Here is a 17,027-nt window from a genome sequence, read left to right on the forward strand (position 1 = left end):
CATGGCCCTGCTGCCCCCAGCACCAGAGCATGCACCTCACCTAGGCCCAGAGCTACACCACAAAAACCACCACCACAAAAAAAGTCCTTGCTAAGACCCCTGCCACCACAGCCAGCAGCTTTCACTTTCTCTCTGGTACTTTCCATTTCTACAGTGACCCTATTAATGTTTACGACAATGACTTAAAAGAAGTATAAAGAATCCCATCATGGAAACATCTCAGCAATGCCACTAACCCAGTCACCTTCGGCACCGCTTCAGTTACAAAGCAGCTCTGCCAAAAGATCCGGGATTTTTTTTTTTAATATATATTTTTTATTTGTAGATGGACACAACATCTTTATTTTGTTTATTTATGTGACATGCTAGGCAAGCGCTCCACCACTGTGCCACAGCCCCCCCGCACCAAGATCCGGGATTCTGAAGATACACACTTCACCACCTTCTTCCGTCCAACCTCATAGAAAGGTTTTTTAAGAAGACGTAAAAAATCAAAAGATGGGGCTGAAGGAGAGAAGAGACACTACTAACAAAATCTGGGGATCTAGAAAGCAGACCTGTGACCGTGAAATTTAGAACAGGAGAGTGAAAGCCACTCTACAACACAGAGTCCTCAACAGACATGTGACGTGATCACACCAGGTACTCTGGGACTCGGGTGAAGGGATGCGTGTGTGAAAATAAAGGGTCAATGAAGTAAGTGAAATCCCTCCCCCACCCCTGAGAAGTCTGAAGGTCTAGAGCGTATAATAAAACAGGGGGCCTTGGCACAGATAGTTGACTGGCAGTACAGAGAGCAAAGATGGTATATGAAGCCAAAGAAAAGAAGGTTAATGGAAATGCTGATGTAGGATCCCTCAGGCTGTTCCCAGGCTGGGCTGGAGAGCAGTGGGAGCCTGACCCTGACCTTCTCCTCTGGAGAATCTAAACGGACCAAGAGAAAAAGGCCTAAGGATGCCAATACTAACATCAGTATCAAAATGGGCTCCAAATGTCTTGCTCAGGTCAACCAATGTGGATTTCAAAATTGTCAAGTCCCACCATCGTGCTGAGAGCTTACAATCAGCTTTTTTTAGTTCCCTATTCTTAACCCAGAAAGGACAACCAAGGACTACCAGACATTCAAGGGAAGTAGAAGATAGAGACCAGAACAGATAAACCAAGACTCAGCCCAAACCAAACATAACAATAACAAAAATCATTTGGAGGAAACAGACTTTATGCACAGAGAAGATACTATATCCATGAAACAAGACTGGGATGCTACTAAAAAAGAATAGTCAGAGAACTAAAAAAGAACCCCTAGAAATAAAAATCATACTAATAGAAATATAAGACTCAAAAGAAGACTGGAAATAGAACTACCATATGATCTAGCAATTCCACTACTGGGTATATAGCCAAAGAAAATGAAATCAGTATGTCAAAGATATATCTGCACTCCTGTGTTTATTGCAGCACTATTCATAATAGCCAAGATACGGAATCAACCTAGGTGTCTACCAATGGATAAATACACAATGTAGATACACAGTGGAATATTATTTTATCGTACAAAGAACAAAAGCCTGTCATTTGTAGCAACATGGAAAAGCCTAGGGGACATTATGTTAAGTGAAATAAGCCAAGAATAGGAAGAAAAATACCATGTTTTCATTTATATGTAAAAGCTAAAAATGTTGATTTCACAGAAGTACCGAGTAGACAGTTGGGTGCAGTGGTGCACACCTGTAATCTGCAGGAGGATCACAATTTCAAAGCCAGCCTGGGCAACTTAGTGAGAAATTTTTCACATCTGAATCACAGGAGTTACAGAAAGAAAGAATAGTGGGGAGAAAATCACCAATGAAATAAAATAACTGTAAAGAATTTCCCAAAACTGAAAGATGGGAGTTGCTCCCTTGAAAAGCCTAACTGTCCAAAACACAGATGAACACAGCCCCACACCGAAGCCACACTGTGAACTTTCAGAACACTGAGACAGAGAGAAGAGCATACCCCTTACCAGAGAGGGAGAAAAGTGATATAAAATGGGTCAGGAATTAGAATGGCTTCAGATTGCTCAATAGCAATCTTGAAAACAAGATGATAAAGCCCGCCCCTCAAAACTCTTTTTTTTTTTTTAGGGGGGGGTGGGTACTGGGAATTAAACTTAGGGGCACTCGACCATTGAGCCACATCCACAGCCCTGGTTTGTATTTTATTTTAGAGACAGTGTCTCACTGAGTTGCTTAGCACCTCGCTTTTGCTGAGGCTCGCTTTGAACTTGTGATCCTCCTGTCTTAGCCTCCTGAGAGCTGGGATTATAGGCATGTGCCATCATGCCCGGCTCCCTTCAAAAACTTTAAAAACAAAAATATTTACTTTTTAGTTGTAGTTGGACACAGTACCTTTATTTCACTTATTTATTTTTATGTGGTGCTGAGGATCGAACCTAGGGTCTCGCACGTGCGAGGCGAGCGCTCTACCACTGAGCCATAACCCCAGCCCCCTCAAAATTCTTAAAGATGAAACAAACCTTAATTCTCCAGTTAAAATTCTTTCCCCTGACAAATTATCTTTAAGTGCGAGTGGAATTAGGACATTTTTCAGACACGCAAGGTCTCAAGCCCTTCTCTCTGGAAGCCAGGGAAGATGTCCTCTGAGCCACAGGAGACACAGCACAGAGAAGGAAGTGCATCTGGGGAAGAAGGTGAGGAGGCTGCCTGGTGCACAAGCCGTCCACCTAAGCGGTGTGAGCAGTCTGAGGCCTGTGGGGTGCGACCATCACCATTCCCTCTGCTGCAGAACCTGGCAAAGCACAGGGAACAGGGAGTCACAGAACAGCAGCTACCAGGTGGCAGGTGCCTAGAGCGGCTGGCCGGAGAGAAAGAGTGAAACCTAGAACTGAGACATTTTCTTAGCTGCTGAGACTGTCCTTGTGGACCACCAGGCTGAGGCTCTTAGGTGTGGGAGGAATTAGCAACCGGTACAAAGAAAACAAGGCAGGGGAACAAACAAGGTAATGATTAACTTCAGGGGGTAAAAGGCAGCGAAAGACCAGAAACCACCCTACTACACCAGGAGGCTCCGCTGCGAACAGTGCTCGTACCAACACGAGAGTGGAAACACTGCGCTGATCTAGCAAACGTGTGTACACATGTGAGTGTATATGTACACACACATACATGTTGCATGTGCCACCAAATTAATGGCTTAATTCAAGACAAGTTGATTATCTTGCAATTATTCTGCACGTGGGAGGTACAGCGGTTCTCAGTGCTTCTCCTGGCTAGGTGAACGTCCAGGTGTTCTCTTCTGGAGGCTCTAGGAAGAATCCATTTTCCTGACTTTCCCAGCTTCTAGAGGCCGTCCCTGTTCCTTGATTTATGGCCCCTCCCATCTCCAAAGTCACTGATGGCCATTCTCTCTCCCATCATGCCACTCTGTCTCTGCGTTTATCACTTCTTTCTGACTTTCTTTATGTTTCATGTCTTTCTTTCTTTTTGCTTCAGGGGATTGAACCCAGGGGCAAGTCACCACTGAACTACATCCCCGTCCCTTTTTATTTTTTAATCTTGAGACTGTGTCTTGCTAAGTTGCTGAGGCTGGTTTTGAACTTGTAATCCTCTTGCTTCAGCCTTCAGAGTCACAGGAATTACAGGCATAGACCACAGTGCCTGGCTTCTTTATCTTTTATTTTTAAGGACCCTGTGGCTCCACTGACTCACCCAGATAATCCAGGATAACCTCTCCGTCTCAAGAGCCTTGATTTAATCACATCTGCAAAGGCCCTTTGGCCATGTAAGGCAACATATTCACAGGCTCCGGGGATCAGGATGAAGCCATCTTTGAGGGGCTCTTATTCTGCCTATTACATGTTTACACATATATACATCAATATATGCATACACATTTTTGAAAGAATATTGGAATGAGACTGTAGGAGTAAGCCTACCACACACACACAAAAAAATAAGCTATTTAGGAGGATGGCTGGAGGGGAAAAAGATTGGCCATGTCAGAGAATCTACCAAATAGGAAATCAAAGGAAAACGTCTACATAGATTAATTGAAAATGGGCACATTACTCAGAAATAGGAGATGTAGCCAGGCCACCGCTTATGAAAGTAGCTACAGCCTCCCAGTTACTCTGGAGGCTGAGGCAGGAAAATCACAAGTTCAAGGCCAACCTTGGCAACTTAGTGAGACCAGATCTCAAAATAAAAAGGGGTAGGGGTGTAACTCAGTACTAGAGTGTCCTGTGTTCAGCCCCCAACATGAAGGAAGAAGGAAAAGAGATAAGAAAGGCAAACAAACAGGAGACGTCAAACTGCTAGCAGAGCGGGCTCCCAGGGTTGAGAGTGGCCGCTCTGAGAAGGGCCAGAGGAGCTGCGTTCTGTTAGGGCGGTGAGCACCACTGGACTCCTTAGATCGCGCTCTTGTGCTGCTGTAAATACAAACTAATTTTTAGAAAGAGGGAATGGGGATGGGAAAAGGCTTCACCCCACCCAGCCACGGTGGCATTTGCCTCCGCTTCCTCCCCTATCAATACGAAAGTGGCCACGGCCATCGCCCCTCCGTTGCTCTGTGAAACCAGCACATCCCACAGAGGCACCTCACCAGCTCCTCAGCCTACGCAGAGTTCCATCACCAGCTACAGGAGAGGAGCCTCCCTCCACCCCCACCCCGCCCCCTCATGAAATATTCACCCCTCCAGTGACATCACTTCCCCAGGGCAGCCCTGCTGAGCACCTCCTTTCCGTTCCTCCCAAACTTGGTGTCAGGGCTGCGACGTTCCAACCACAAACTGGCTCCCTCACCAGCCTGCCTCAGGCCAAGGACCCGCCATTCAATGGCCCCCACCCCCCACCTCAGGACTGTCCCACTCAAAGAGTCAGCACCCACCCACTGTCCCCAAGGTCAGCCACCTTCCTCACCTACCCCAACCTCCTTAGCACAGGCAAGCTGACCATCCCAGGCCTCAGCTCTTCCTTGCTTCAACCAGCTCCAGCTAGGTTGCCCCTCACAGCAGCCTTTGGCAACGGCCCGCACATCATGACTCCTGTCCACCGTCAAAACCATCAGTGCCCACAGGCCAAAAGCTTCGCTGCACCAAAAAAAAAATCCCAATGGCATCATCCTAAGGGCCTCCTCCCCATCTCCAGGCCTCTTTGGGAAGGAGGGTGAGGACATTCTCTGGGGGTTTGGTTGTGCCCCGCTGAGCCCACGCCACCCCATTGCAGAGTCAGGGCCTGTCCAGGCACAGCCAATCAGAGGCCTCCCTGGAACTTCTTCACTGATGCTATGAAAGATGCTAATAGGGTGGCACGTGAGCCAGGGGCTACCAGCAGACTTCCTGTGGCCACATGGGCAATCTGGGCTGAGGACAAAGAGCAAAGAGGTGAAGACAGGGATCAAAGGTGGCAGGCACGGGGGGCGCTGTACCTGGCTGTACCTGTGGTGGCCATCCCTGAGCTCCCAGCTGTGGGTGTCCTAACTCTCACACTCGGTAGTGAGCGGACCCGGGCCTGACTGGGGCTGATCACCACCTTGGAGTGTGCAGTGTTGTCAGCTGTAAAGTGGGGGCATAATAGCACTGCCTCACAGGGCCATGGGGAGGGTCAACTCAAAATGCACTGGGAGTGCTCATGAGAGCACCTGGCACAGAGAAAGCACCCCATAAAGCTTAACGATTATTAGTGCCTGACTCATCCACCCACAGATTCCTCTCTTTTCTCGAAATCCCTGGAGTGCCTGTAAGTGGACGTCACTCAAGCCGGAGCGTGTGTGTATTATGCTCCTGGTTGTGCCAGGCGTGAGCCGTGCTCTGCGATGTCAACAGCTTACTTATGCCTCACTGGTGCCCTCTGAAGTGGGTGCTATTTTTATCCCCATTTCCCAGATGAGAAAAATAAGGTACAGAAAGGTTCATAAAAACTGTTTTTTTGAACACAGTAAGAGGCGTCACAGTAAGAGGCGGTCCAAACCCAGACCCAGGCCTATACTGTTCAGAAGCCAGTTCTCCCCTCCATCTCAGTCCCTCGTGACTGCCAAGTGACTGGGGAGATGTATTAACTGTGGGCACCGTTGGTCAGAACAGTTTCCAGCCAGCCCCCTTCTGGTTAGGCTGGTGTGCACTGGGGCAGGGAAGCAGGTGGTGGTGGGCTTGCCACCTTCTAATAAACAAAACCCTTCTAAGCCAGTGAAAGGTTTTGTCTGTTTGTTTGTTTTTGGTGGTGCTGGGGATTGAACCCAGGGCCTGTGCATGCAAGGCAAGCACTCTACCAACTGAGCTATATCCCCAGCCCCAAGGAGTTATTTGTTCATTTATTCATTCAGCTATTCACTGAACACCTACCGTCTGCCAGGCACAGTGCTCCAGGACACGCTGTCCCATTTAATCCTCATACCAATCCTATGAAGCCTAGGAAGTACGCCCCATCATTATTCCCATCTTACAGAAGAGGAAATGAAGAGGTTTATTACCTCTCTAAGATAGCACAGCTAGAGAGTTCCAGGGCGAGATTATGAATCCAGGTCCATCCAATCTGGAGCCCTTGCAAACACAGCGGCTCTCAGATGGGGACGTTAAGCACAGACCTCAGAGCCACTTCCACAGTGCTCTGTGCCCCTCGGATGACCCCAGCTCACAAATAACAGCCTCATAACAGAGCTTTCTATTGAGCTGGGAAGAGGTACAAACAGGTCCAGTGGGTGATGGAAGGCAGGAAAGCATCATGAGTCCCCTCCCCCTACCTGTCCCATCGTCTCCCAGAGCAGTGACAGGCTCTGGGGTTGCTGTAAACTGGGGGCCAACAGAAGGCTGAAGGGGACCCCACGGACTTCTAGAGGGAGATGTCTATCTGCTAACGCCCCCTCCCTCTGCGTCTTGAGTCAGGCTGGGTAAGGAGGAGGGGCAAGGGGAGGCTCAGTGCCACTTTAGAGTGAGATGACATCATCACCCATTGCTCTTTCAGAAATACCACTTGTATCCACCCACCCACTGCCCACGGAACACCAAGAGTCACCGGTGACAGGTTAATAGTCCTGCCAATCTGTCCCAATTTTGGAGCCCATTAATCTGGCTTGGGAGTCACAATAAGGTGACTTTGGCTCTCACACACCCCTGGAGGCCAGGTCACTGTGCCTGCACAGGTACTGCCTGCAGGAGCATTTACGACAACTCCACACCTGCAGCCAGGATGGCCGCCATGGGGCGGGCTGAGTCTGAGTCAGACTCCTCTGCTCACGCTAATGGTTACCATGACACAGCCCCAAAAGTGTGTGTGGGGGGAAGTTTATACCCAAAATAGATGCTGTTAAGGAGTTGGAATTGTTCTCAGGAGCCAAAATGAGCCACCAGAGATTTCCATAAAGGAGCCTCCATTGCCAAGGGTGTACCCACAAGGGGCCATGTGTGCTGTGGTGGTCAGGTGGGTTTCCACGGCTCAGGCATCAGGGGCTGAAAGTCCATGTGAAAAATCAGTCATGTGGTCGCTGGCAGGCTTCGTGGCAGTCATGAGTGCCAATCTGACCTTATCCTCCCCAGGAGGTGTGGCCCAGGGGCCACCCCATGTGCCTCTCTGGTGTAAAGAATGTTCCACACCTGCCAACTCCAGACCCTCTTCATGAATTCTCCCCTTAGCTCCCTGGGTTTGGCCCCTGCTCCCTACCCCATACCTCGGAAACCCTGTAGGGACACAGACTGCCTTCAACCCCCAAAGGAAAAATGCTTCCACCAGGGAATCCCAAAATGGTTCCATTGGAAAGTGAGATATCTTCCTGAGTTTTGTTTTTGGACCCCCTGGCCACTGAAACAACAGATAAAGGAGTTACTCTACTGTGGGGAGTGACGATTACCAAGGAGAAACTCTATTGCTGATACTCAGTAAAGCCAAAGAAGGCTAAGTCTGGAACCTGGGAGGTTCTCCCACGTGACTCTTAGAACTTCTGTGCTCTAAAGTAGGGATTCATGTAAAACTACAGTAACAACAGGATCAAGACAACTGGCTCAGATCCTTCAGGAATGGAGGTTTGGGTCACTCCATCAAGTTAACGCAGCATGACTTGCTGAGACACTGGCTGAGGGCAGAGATGCAGAATAGGAATGGGAGAGGGAAACCGGACAGCCAGTGTGGCCTTGTGAACAAAGGCAGAAATGGGAACTGTGGCATTTGTGCATATTTCCTATTTATTGGGATGTGTATTCATTTGCATATATAGTTACCATCGTCTTCCTCTTTTTTCCTTCTTCCCACTGTTTTCTATGTAAATTGTTAGCGGTTAACTTTATAATTTACTTGTTAGGTAACAAGAGTCAGGGGACTCTGGCTGAGTTTGAGAAGTTATTTCTGTAGCCAGGGTTGGTACACCGATTATTGGGACTCTACTTGGGCAAGAGGATGAGAATGTCACAAGGATAACTATGTCTTGCCAGTAGATATCTAGTCATTTTGCTGCTGCACAGGAGTTTGGATGAGTGTAAGGGGTGCAGAGGGAAGCTACGTAGCCAAAGGGGTGGACTGTACCAGTCCACCTTTGTGAAAACATAGGCGGGCCCTTTAAATACCTTTCCCCTTTCCTGGCTGGCACAACATTAACTTTGTCAGTGGGGGGCACTGCAGAGACATTGAAGGAGGAAGGAGATTTCCTTCCCAGACCCAGTCTGCTCTCCTGGAGGGCTTCCACATTGTACACAACTCCTCCAGCAGCCAGATCCTGCAGCCTGGATGCTTTCCAGCATTAGGTTCTTGCAGGAGGTGAGCTCCCAGCACCCTGCTCTACTGTTGCAGCTGCTCTGGCACCTGGTTCCCACAGCCCAGCTTCTCCAACACCTGATTTTAGCAGTGCGTGCTAACCAGCAGCACCCCACAGCCAGCAGCTTCACCCAGCGCTCCCCTGGGGAGTTTAGGAGCAGTGTGCCTCTAATAAGATCCTTCCCCTTGAACAACTTCCCTTGGGACTCAAAGGATGAACTTCCAATAAGTCCCAGAGTGCAGATTTCTAGAAAGTTCCACCAACATGGCTCCAATGACTTTTCTGCCATCCAGGGAGCCACAGCATGCCCTCTCCATCCTGGTCTGAATCTGAGCCCTGGGGGCCTCTTTCTTGGGCACTCTATGGCAATGCTAGGGGTAGTGGCTATTTTTATATCTTCTATTTCTGTATTCTTTGGAGTTCCTGGCACTAACCAATCTCTCATTATCCCAATCCCCTGGTACCACTGATCATTCTTTAAACTTTCCATGTTCAAAACACCGTGTGGTTTCTGTCTCCTGCATGGGCCCTCACTGAAGTCACCCACAGCCTCCCAGGGCTTTTTTCTATCCTTGTGGTCCTTGAGCTCAATTCAGGAGCCCTGGTAGCTAATGATGCCCTGCTTCAAGCACTTGCTCACCAATCAGATATCCAGTGCCACTGCTGTGTCAGGCCCGGGGTGAACAAGGGACCCCTGCTTCTGGAAGCTCACAAGCCAGTGGCCGCCTCCTCCCCCTTCCCTCCACCCTCCTTTGGTGTCTCCCCCTCCATTCCAGCGGCTCAGCGCAGACAGTTCACATGCAGCTTCCTCAACCAAACACCTGATGCCTAATGAGAAGTTTCTAAAATTGACTGTGACAATGGCCACACAATTCTGTGAGTGTACTAAGACCATCCAATTGTACACATACATGGGTGATTCGTATGGAATGTTCTTATAGCTTCTATTTCTGTACTCTTCAGAGTTCTTGGCTCTGGCCAATCCCTCATTATTCCAATCCCCTGGTTTAGCTGATCATTCTTTATATTAAACTTTCCTTGTGCAAAATCCCATGTAGTTTTTGTCTTCTGAATGGGCCCTCACTGATAGAGACAGTGAATAATATCTTTTTCTTTTTTGTGGTATTAGGAATTTAACCCAGGGGTGTTCTACTTCTGAGATACATCCCCAACCCTGTTTTTAAATTTTATTTTGAGAGGGTCTCACTAAATTGTCAAGGCTGACTTTGAACTTGTGATTCTCCTGCCTCAGGCTCCAGAGTCACTGGGATTACAGGTGTGCACCACCACACCCAGCATGAATTATATATTAGTAAAGTTGATATATATCTCTAGCTCTCCATCTCTATTTATTTGATGCCAATATTTTCCACACACGGTAAGATCTAAACTCTGGTCTTGTCTTACACCAGTGGGTGGCTACAGAAAGACCTCGGCCTCCGCCTCTGGCCTCACCCTCCACCTCTCCCAGCCAACCCCCTCATTCCATGTCTAGTCATAGTTCTCAGCTGACATCCCCTGCTCCACACAGTGTCTGCCCACACCACTCTCTCCTCCAAAAGGGGGCCCCTCCCAGAAGTCCCCCAGTTCCTCTCTCCCTGACCCTTAGTCTGACATCTCTCCTTCCTCCATTTGCCCCCTTCTCCTTGACTACCCACCTGGGGTCTTTAATCAGCTTCTGTGGGGGGTTGCTCAATATGTCACATGTATGTGGATGTTTCTATTTTCCCAAATAGATGAGGTCAGAATTCATGTCTTGCCCTTTCCTGGTGCCTTCTCCTCTCCCTGCAGCCCATAGTTGGGGCTGCTCCTGCCCCCCAATTCCGGGTGACCCTTGAGGCGGAGAGGACTGTGTGAAGTCACTCCCAGGCAGCTGCAACATCCCCAGCACAGTGCTGCGGTGCCTAGAGTGACCCCCCACAATCCCCATTCTAGGGGTCACTTGGCAGGGCCCCCCCAGGCACTGTACCAATGGAAAGGCCATTTTCAGGAACCCAAGGACAGAATTGACACCTGCCAAGGGGGGTACAGGTTCTCCTATGCCCAGATGCAAAGCTGAAGGGGGTCATGATGGTTCCAGGGTGCCGGTGATCCACAGGAAACAGAGGGCAGGTGAGTCCCTTTCTCCTTCGACCACCCTCTCCCACAGTACCCACGGACGCGCTTCCCCGACCCCGACTGTGTCATCAACTCCCTAGACTAAGTGATACCCTCAATCACCCAGCTGACCCACTCCAAGGTCAAAACTAGGAGGTCCCCAAGGGTCTTCAGGGACTGGAAGCTGCTGTTGGGGCTCAGTCTCTCCCAACCCACTAAGGTAGAACGGAGCTGCTGCTCTCAGAACTACCCATGGCACCCTGAGCTGCTTTCCCCTCACCCTCCACCCCAGCCATTTGTGGAGGGGATCAAGCAAGGAGGAAGAGCTCCAGGATTCTGAGCGGCATGTCCCAGAACCACCAGCCCCTCCCCCAGACCCCTGCTACAGCTCACCCACCCTTGCACCCTCAGGTGGCTCAGCCAGACCCCACTCTGGCTCTGTCACTCAGAAGTGTGGACCTCAGTTTCCCAATCTGTAAAACAGGCACAGTGCTGGCATGTGGTAGGCACTCAGTAAATGTTCATTTAAGACATTACATGGCTCAGGAAGAAAAGCCAGCATGGTTCTCAGGAAACCTAGACTCCCGCCTAAGACTCCATCCAAGGGTGCTGGCACGTGCTCCTAGAATAAAGGCTGTGGCTTCACCCAGAGCGATGACTTTCCACCCAGCAGTGTGGCCTAGGAGTCTCTCGCAGCCACACAGACTCACACACACACACAAGCACGCAGACAGACAAATACCCAGCCATAAACACACAGACACAGATGCACACAGAGACAGACACAGATACAAACACAGACACAGATGAGCACGCAGAGATACACAGAAACAGACACACGAGCACAAGCACATGTGCACCCAGCTACAGAGACACACAACACCCGCAGACACACGCAGATGCACGTGCACACGCTGAGAGCAACCGACAAAGGCACGCACCCCCCTGGAGCCGCAAGCCTGGGGGCACCTGGAGCAGGGGGCTGGTGGCCACCCCCACACAGGCACATGCTTGCACATTTCACCTACTGTACGGGCCAAAGAGGCATTTGGAAACCAGCTTGGGAAGCTCATAACCATTCATAACATTGTTCTGAGAGAAAATACAAAACATTGCCCTATAAACAAACATTTGCAATCGAATTCCTCCAAAAGCTGGGAATTGCCTGTACCAGAAAACTAACAGAGCAAGAAGAGAAAAACCACATAAACTTGGTTTGCCTCTGCAAAATTAATACCAATTACAAAAACATTTATGTGAACTGCTTACCATTTACACCTAATTACCATGCAGCACAATTATGCATATCATTAAGGGTATGCCAGATTAATTATGCTGTACATTTCATTTGATTACAGCACCACACCCTGGGTTCAAATAGGCCCAGCCTCCAGAGGGGCAGGCTAAGGCCTGGGTCCTCTCTGTTCAAACCAGAGAAAAATGGATTCTACACTCAAATAAGCAGCAGTCCCCACCCAGGTCGCAGCTCTGGCCAGAGACAGCCTGATACTTGCCAGGCCTCCTGGCCCACATGGCCAGCACAAGAGCCCCTGCTGAAAAGCCACCCCCCCAAACCCAAACCTCTGGAATGCAGGGATGCTTCAAAGATCTCCCCCATCAGAGTGGCTGCAGATCACAGGTCCACAACACAGCAAAGAGCCACCATGTGTGTCCCTCACAGAGGATTCTGGCCCCACTGTTTCCTGAGATCTGGCTGCACAAGCAGGACAGCCCACCCCAAGTCCAGGCCAAGTCACCCCCAATCTCACCTCCCCAACCCCACCAGGGCTCTCACCCCTTTCCCCTGGTACACTGAGCCAGCTGCAGCAGGAGGTCCCAGAGGTGGTCCCACCGAATCTTGTGACTACCCGCCCTGGCTCCCCCGAACCCTCTGCTCTCCACACAGCCCTAGGCAGCTGGGCACCGACGCTCCCTCTCAGTTATTAAAATGAGAAAGGAGCTGACTCCCCTTCCCATGCTCAGCAGAAGCTCCTCACACACCAGGGTGACTCAAGTCGAAGGAAAAGAACTGGGAATAAGAGTCACTGGGACCTCACAAAAGGATCTTTGCAGGAACAGGGAGCTCAAAACTGACTATGAGTATGGGACTGGGGATGGGGAGGGGGGACAGGCCTCTTGGGAGGCAAAGCACCAGAGGAAACTCAGCTAGAGAGAGGGGAGGGAGGGGGAGGGAGGGGCATATACACCGACTCTGCTAAACAGGGAACCTACATGGCGGAATGTTAATCTTCTTACACCTGTGAGGCCAACTGGATAAGAATTCTTTTAAAAGATGAGTGAAATAAAATATCCAGGTTTAGCACAAGATGCAACATTCGAGCAAACAAACAAACACACACACAAATCTGTGATGTTACATCCGCTCGAAAGATGGCAACACCAAGGCCCACAGAGGTTAAGAGGTCTGCCCAAGGATACACGGCTGGGAGGCAGCACAGGGAAGGTGATACCACTGCCTGTCCAGCCCGAGACTGATGGCACCAGCATGATGCCACGCTGGCCCTTGCCTCTGCCTGGCTTCGGTGCTGCTGATGTGGCTCAGGTCATTTTTCTAGAAATTCTTTGGAAACAGCTTTCAGATTATACTACATGTGACACACAAAAGACTCATTTCTATTTGAAAGAAACAGTTTTCATATCTTCTCAGTTCGCTTAGCAAAAATGCTGTCCCCAGCTTGTCCCCTCCTATCTTGGCCAAACAACCTCTCCATGGAGAGTGGCTGGAAGGCCCGACAGCTTTACCTCAATTTCCAGTTTACAGATAATTCTCACAGGGTAGTGGGACTTACCCATACACGCAGCCAGAGAGTGGAGTGACAGGGTCTAGGCCTTGCTGCTCATCTCTGGAGGGAACCACAGAGAAGCAGAAGTCTCAGCACAGGTCCCCAACATCAGCAAGTGCCTGGTTAAGTCACTGCCTCCCTAAAGCATCTGCAGGGCTGCCTACCGGTGACGAACCACATGCCCCTTTCTCAGCCATCCCACTGGACGCCCCCTCCAGGCCTGTGATTCAGGCTCTCTCCTCCTTCTGCAAGCCTGGCCCCTGTCCAGGCTCCTCTGAGGAAATCCCACCCACCCTCCAGCCCCAACTTCAATGCTGCTTCCCTGGGAAGCACCCCACCTCTCTCCCACGCAGCTGGCTGAGCTGCCCCCACTCCCATCAATGAGCAGCCCTTCCTGACTCTGCTTCCTGAGTGTCCCTCAAAGCATGCCCACCTCTAAGCCCACGCTACTGCCCCTGCTTTCCTGCATCAGCCTTCCACCTGGGTTCCCAGTCACCAAACTTACCTGTCCCATTTCTCCACCTTGATGTCCCCAAATGATCTTTCTCACATATAAACACGAAGCTCCTGGCCCAACATCCCTCATGGATAACACCCCAGCCCCGGTGGCCTGGCCCAGCCCAGCCTCGGGCTTTCTTCCTGGCATTCCCTACACTCCAGCCACATCGGGCCAGAACATGCCCTTGACCACCTAACTAATTGCTCCCTGCTCTTCAATTCAGCTCAAGTGTCACATCCTTCAGAAAGCTCTTCAGGACCTTCCCTCCCCTCTGAGATCCAGTCAGGGCTTCTCCCAGCTGCCCGCACTGTGACTGGCCTCGCCACACTCCCACCTAAGCTACTGGCTCCTTGGGTCTCTCCTCTGTGTGGCCAATGCCCAGTACCCAGAGTTTCCTCACAAATGAACTGATGGGTGCTCTCTGTGGTCTGAGGCAAGGGACTTCCAGAGGAGAAGCTCAGGAGCCGTCAGGCCTGCCACTAGCTCTCAGATGCTAGGCTGCTGGGAGGGTGTTGACAGAAGAAGACTGAGAGGCACTGCCCAGCCCCAGTGGGCTTTGCAGCTGAGCTTTCAGTACCAGGCAGGGCCCTCAGGCCACCACCAGTCAGGATGGGAAGCCAGGCCGCGAGTGCATGGCAACAAGCAGCGCATTGTTGCCGGTAATAAAACCATTAGGAGCCATTGCTGAGTGCCGCTGCCAGGCCGCTGTGGTCTAGACCCTCCCATGCCTCCAGGCCGTGGCACAGCCAGCCCTGACAGCAGACCCAGAACCCAGAGCAGAGGCCTGTCTGGCCCCAAGGAGACCAGGGGACAGGGAGGGAAAGAGTGCCCAGAGCTTGCAGATACTATGTGGGCAGGGGTTCTACACAGTCAAATCCTGGCTTTGTGGAGGAAGAAATGGAGGTCCAGAAAGGCCAAACTCCTTGTTGGCACTGGAAAAAGGGACCTGGGTCAGACAATGAAAGCTGGTGGACAGAGATATCTTTCTCTGTCCTTGCCACGGCTCTCCCACCAGCCCAGAATCCGCTGTGGGCTTGGGGATCATTCTCAACGTGACTCTCTCTTCCTTTCACCTAAGGGTGATGAGGACAGCTCGCTTTTGCACCAGAGCCTTCACAGGGGTTGTCCTCACTCTTTGCCACCCAGGAACTACCCCTACTTGAAGAGGTGCGTACCTCCTTGGCAGCTTACTACATTCGGGCTGTTTCCATCAGCGTTTGCATTGTTCAACTCCGGTAAGATGAGGACACCCTTCTCCCTGAGCTACAGATGAAAACCCTGCATCTCACAGCTGTTCAGGGCTCCAGCAACTGAGCCTAATACAATATGATAATCCCCTGGTAGGGGAGGTCTGTCCCACTACCCAGTTCCTTTTTTGCCCTGCACATCTGTCCCTACCAGCCTAGAACTAAGGGACTGTTCTGCAGACAGGGACTGGCTCTGTTTGCCTCCCCGCTGGGAGCCATTCATTTCTCCTCCTGCCTTCTTCCAGAGGAGGCTGGCAAAGACCCTTTCTTGTGCTGTTTAACACGAGGAGCTTCAGAGAGGAAGGGAGTTCTAAGACACACCTATGGCTGGGGAGGAGAGAAGACTGTAGAAGGGGAGTGGTCTGATATCTCTATGCCTGGGCTGGGTCACCTGCATGAACCCCTGGGCCAGGCCCCAGTCGTGTCTTCAGCTCCTGGAGAACATCTGGGCCTCAACAGTGCACCAAACTGATGTCTTTCAGGAAGATCCTCAATGATTTGTTTCTCACCCTGGGTAGGAACAGAGTTTCGAGTCACCATTCTAGAAAGCTAACTCTGTCCACTGTCCCTGGGGGACAGGGTTCAGGCAGCTGCCTATTTTCTGCTTATAGTCCCTGCCAGTCCAGGTCTTTGCCCTGAAAACTTTCTAGAAAAGATACTCCCTGCAAAGGTTTAGTTTACTCCAGTAACCTTGACTTGTCTCTAGATCAATTTCTTATCCGTTATGAAAAACAGTTCTGTTCTCCCCGCTAGGATGACTTAAAATTCTTTTTCACAATAATATACATAAACTTTTAATATGTGTGATTTTTTTCCCTTGATATCTGATCATTGTCAATAACTCATCAAATTTCTCATTCCCATCCTTGGTATCCAATCACCCTGGCTGCCTTTAGCAAGAATCCTATTACCCCTATCTTATCCTGACTTCTAGCCCTGCTCCTGGCTAAGAATCTACACTGGTTCAGGCTATGGAGCCCAGTTCTACACTATGGACTCAGTTCTACACCGTGGACTCTTTCCTCCTGCTGCAAAAGTTCCCAAATAAAAATCTGTTTTTAACCGCTTTTATTTTTTTTAAGGTATAGTTTTATTTTTGTTGTTATCATTAAGAAACAAACACATGTTCATTTACATTTTTTCAAAGAATACAAAAATGTATAAAGTAAAAAGAAGGCAAAATCCTTGCTGACAGATTGGGTGTATATCCTTCCAGGACAACTTTTTTATGTGCATACTAGTCCACGCATACATGTTAATATTTGTATTTATTTTAAAGGAGTTTTACAAAAATGAGAATATACTATGCATGCTGCTTTTTGGGTAAACCAATACCAATTCATGGGCATTTAACAAGTCAGAATAGACACCCTTCCTACTTCATTTAAAAGGTTCTGGAGGATCTATTTAGATTCCCCTTTATCTATAAATTTATTTAGCCTTCCAGAATCTATAAAATTAATCACACAAGACCATCCCTTCAAGAAGCCTCCTTTCCAAGATTCTGCTTGCTAGCGTGTTGGAGGATTCCCTGGTCTGGCACAAGTTGGGGCACACTCTCCTGTGCCTCCCAGGGTCCTCTGGGGAATTGAAGGGAGGCACAGTCCAGGGCCTTGCAGACATCACGATGACACGGTTCAT

The sequence above is a fragment of the Marmota flaviventris genome, chromosome 14, assembly GCF_047511675.1.
Source record: "Marmota flaviventris isolate mMarFla1 chromosome 14, mMarFla1.hap1, whole genome shotgun sequence".
Lineage (NCBI taxonomy): Eukaryota > Metazoa > Chordata > Mammalia > Rodentia > Sciuridae > Marmota > Marmota flaviventris.